The sequence below is a fragment of the Cannabis sativa genome, chromosome 7 (genome assembly GCF_029168945.1).
Source record: "Cannabis sativa cultivar Pink pepper isolate KNU-18-1 chromosome 7, ASM2916894v1, whole genome shotgun sequence".
Lineage (NCBI taxonomy): Eukaryota > Viridiplantae > Streptophyta > Magnoliopsida > Rosales > Cannabaceae > Cannabis > Cannabis sativa.
In genome coordinates this window covers 21996962-22002020 of record NC_083607.1, presented here as the reverse complement: position 1 = coordinate 22002020, position 5059 = coordinate 21996962, and positions in this window count along the sequence as shown.

The window sequence follows — 5059 nt, the reverse complement described above, 5'->3', positions numbered from 1 at the left end:
CAAGATCCTCAAGATTCTTATTCTTTAATTTATTTAATTAATTATAATATTAAAATCTGAATACTAAAATTTCAAACACGAAAATTCCTAAAAAAAATATAAACCAAAATATAGCAAATAGGAATTAGCATTTAAAGTAAACCCTCTTAAACCTTATTTCAGTTTAAAATATTCTTTATTTCATACCTTAACCCAAATAATCCTTTTATTCCGACTAATAAATCTGTATAGTGCATAACTTTAACTTTAAAATATTATTCTGTCAAAATTTTCTTATACATTCAATACCGGAAATCGTGAAAATTTAAACAAACTACCCTAAATAATTAGGGGCCCAACCATATAATAGGTGCTAAAGCCTTGTAAGGCGCCAAAGCCATAAATAATGGCACAAAATAGAACAAAATCAATATAAACAAACCTATAACAAAATTACCACTATATCCTATTATATCAGCTCACCCAAAAAAGAACAAAATCAATAACAAACAACAAGATGAAATCAACTATCCACCATTTCAGCCTTCAACCCAACACGACACTGACCGAGATCTCCCAGGCTCAAAACTAAATTTAAAAAATTTTACTCAAAAACTTCATCACACTGTGCAAACATTTAAGCAAAAATTCTAAAATCTATAGGTCTTTCACTAACTCAAAAAGAACCAAGCATAAATTCTCAAACAAACCAACTACAAACAATCTTAATGAATCTAAAACTAAAGGACTAGTGTTTTCTAGATTCACATACTGCATGTATATACAATCTGTGGCACAAAAAAGAAAAATGAAATAATATAAACTAGAGAAATAGTGTTACTATGTTTTAGAAATCCGTCTCCTATGGAGAAATTAGGGTCTCACGGGTCAAGAAAATTTAGGGTATTAAAGATTTTGGGTTCGAAAAGATATTTCTAAAATTCATAACTCATATGAATATCTAAAAAGAATGAAAGATTTAATTCAAAACAAAAAAAAAAAAAACTCACCTCATAATCGAGTTTTCAGTCCAATCCAAAAAAGGATCTGAGATATCATTCAGATCTGATCTATCTTTTGTTTTCACAGAGTAATATAGAGAGACATTGAACATATAGTATTATATATTGATTTTATTTTATTTATATAAAGCTTATTTGATTGGATACGACCTCTCTCAAAAGAGGAACATTTATAAAGTATTGTATTTGTAATCAGAGAAGATATCAAGTTCACTACTGAGGTTGATTTAATAAGTCAATACAGCAGATATTACATATATAATATTATATGAATACCTGAGCATCCACACATTTCAAGTTAATGATTGTTGATCCTTTCTTTTGGGCGGTCTCTAAATTTCTGGATGCGCCTGTATTTATTGAGGCTGATATTTCAGCTTCCTTTTCAAAGTCAATTAGAGGAGCCATGATGGAGACGAATTAAGGTTTTCTAACTTTATATGTGTTTATTTTCATTGTTTTAGAATTCATATTAGGTTGTTAATCCAACATACATGATAGTAAATAGATCCTAGTAAAATAATTTCCAACAACTGGCACCAGAGCCATGGTAATGATTTACTTTCATGTAGTATGAATTAAAACGATGATTGATATGTTTTTGTGTTGATTTGGATGGTTACATGTTGGTTTATGTGTTGTTTGATGAATGTTGATGTTGTACAGTTTCATTTTCCATGAAAACTATTTTTTCGATTTTTGAAAATATTTTTATTTAGATTCCTTGTGAAAAATTAAGCAATTTCATTTTTTACGGAACTCGATTCCGATAAAAATTGAGAAAGATATGAATTTTGGAAGATTGGAAATCATGGCTGCTGCATGCAGCCTATCCTGGCTGTGCCCCACAAATTGCGAATTTTTGAGGTTTTTTCCCCAAAAATCCAATTTTTCCATGGGATTGTTTCCCAAAATTCATTTTTCCAATTTTAAATATTTTCAATTTGGAATTTTTCCAATTTTTAAAATATTTCTATTTTGGAATGTTTCTAATTTTAAATATTTCCTATTATGGTCAGATTTCAAAATTTGTTAACTTCTTTAATATTTATTTATTATTTAATTATAAGATTAGATATTTTGATATTTAAGATATTTTAAATTAAAAGATAACGTTGTCTTTTTATTTAAAATATTATATTAAAATTATCTTATATGACAAATTAAATAATTAATAAATTTGAAATTAACATAGATATTTTTATAGATATACTTACTATAATGTTTTTCAAATTCAAAAATTTGTTATTTTGTTAAATATTTAATTATTTATAAATTATAAGTTTAAAAATGATATTTTTTTCTATATATATATATATATTTATCATTTTTTCCTTATTAGAAATTTATAAATCATATCTTAAATATTTAAATAACATAGATATTTTTGTAGAGATTTGAATATTCCTTAATTTGAGATATTTTGACATATAATTATGGTAATTATTATTCATTTATTATTTTATTCCTAAAATAATAATTATCTAACCAAATTTATTTTAAAATTAGTTTATTTTATTAAATTATAAGATCTGAAAGTGATATTGAAGATTCTTTCCTTTCAAATCATTGAACTTATTAGATATTTAATTTAATTAGATTCAAATAAACCTAGATATTTTGAAATTAGTTTCTTTTCTTTGGTTAGTTTAAGAATAATAATTTAATTATATTAATATCTTATTTTCACATCTGTTACATGGACAATGTTTGTTTATTAATATTGTTTATTCAAAATTTTTTTTACAAACCTATTATTTATCTGATGTAAATTGCTATGATTAACTTGTTGACAGATCCAATGATCTCATTTTAATCATAGTCCAATTGACGATAGATCTTATAAATAATTTGTAACAGGTAAATTTTGTACTTCTTTCATTTGTGTAAACCTAGTAACATGATAGGGCCCATCCAAATCATTTGACCTGTGTGAGCCTATATGTTTGGTTTTGGGCTTAGATGCATATAGGAAGCCCATTTAAGTTTTTACTAAGTAAATGGACTAGGTTGCTAAAATAAATTTTGACATAAGGAAATTTATTTAGGCCCAATTAGATTTGGGCTTATTCAATGAATAACAATTGTTTATTTAAAGGTTAGATTCCTCTCTTTTGGACCTTGTGTGAGAGTTGGGAGCCATAGAAGTGGGTACGACATACTGAACCCAGCTCCCCCTCACATAAACTACCCCAATTGTGAAGGCCCATTTGCCTTATTTAAATAATTGTATTAGGTTAATTATATTAGTTTAACCTAATTAAAATTGAATTAGCAACATAATTAACTTTTAAAATATATGAAATTTATTTTTCATGTAATATTTTAAATTTAATTTTAGAAAAACACTTAGTCAATGATATATATTCTAGATAGTTATTTCTAGTACTAGTTATTATTTCTAATATTAAATAGGAAAATATCATTGATTGTGAAATTAATTGTTTCATAATTAATTTTGGTACAATCTAAGTTTAGTATATTTTCCTAGTATTAAACTAGAATTAATAATTAAGTTTCCTCTTTACTTAATTATTTATTTCTTGAATTTAATACATTTAATTAAATTGAAAATTTCAATATCTAAGTTGATTTTCATCATGATACTTTAATATTGTTATTTTCATGTTATTTAATTAAAGTTGAAAATTATTTTAAGTTTGGAATCTTATTTCAGAATAACTTAAGTTTGAATAATTTTCAAAATATATTTTATTTTATTTTATTAATCATTTCCCGAAATTTCAAAATTGCATCACCTTGATGCAGAAATTTCGAATTTTATTTGAAAAATAGATTAAAGTTGAGAATTATTTATTTAATTTTGGACCAACTTAAATCAATGATTTTTCATTTAATGATTAATTAAAATAAATGAACTAAAATATATTATAATTAGAAATTGAATTAATTAGTTCATGAAAGTCTAGATAGATATTATCTGTTTTGCTTGAAGTATTTTTCTAGTGTATTTAATTAAATAGAACATTAATATTTAAGTTGATTCTTTATCATGATACTTAAATATTTGAAATTTTTCTTAGATATTTAATTAAATAGGAAAATTATATTTTTTTGTTGAAAATTAATTTTATTAATTTTGGGACAACATAAAATTAGAGTAATTTTTCCAGGGTTTATTTTATTTTAAAGCATTTTCGAAAGTTGTATTCTTATACACTTCATTTTTCGAAATGTAATATATATTTATAAAAAAATAAATTGGAGTTGTAAATTAATTTAAATTAATTTTGAAACAACTTAAATTGAATAATTTTCTAAATATTTATGGAAATTATTACTAAGATGGAAATAATTCACGTTATTTTCATATCCATCTAAGTATAATTTATAAATATTAAATTAAAATTTATATTTAGAATTTTTCATTCTAAATTGGAAATTTTAATTAAATAAATATATATTTAAAATAAATTGATTAAAATAAATATTAGAAGAAAAGACAAACCTTCATTAAATAATGAGCTTTATTATTATAAGGATATTCGATCTCCATTGTTGGTTTTACATAGCTATTGTTTTAGTGAGTAATCCTCCCTAATGGAGGAACGTTCATTAGCAAGTTAGCACCGTTTAATCTCGAAAGATAAGTAATCTTGTAAGTTTTTTATATAGTTGATGACCACCCTAATGGTGGCGACTATATAAGACTTGCAAGAATATGAAACAATGATGGAAGCTCATAAGATAGAATAGCCTTGACTCTCGCCTAAACGGGACAACGCGGATTCCAATCTTGATCGAATAAAAGGTTGCTAGAATGTTGATCATTTTAGATGAGCTGACAACTCTATTCAATGAATGGTGGCTTTGACTCTCGCCTAAACGGGACACTGATATCAGTTTGTTGAAAACCTTGGAAATTATTTAGGATTGTATGTTTTAGTATTTTCACTGGTCATTCCTACTTGCTATGTGCTTCATAATTTCTGAATTGTGTATGAATTTGTATTGAACCATGTTATTTTCTGTTATTAAATTGTAGTTTAATTTCGAATCTTCATTGTTGGTCTAACTTGATTTGTTTTTCTAATGAG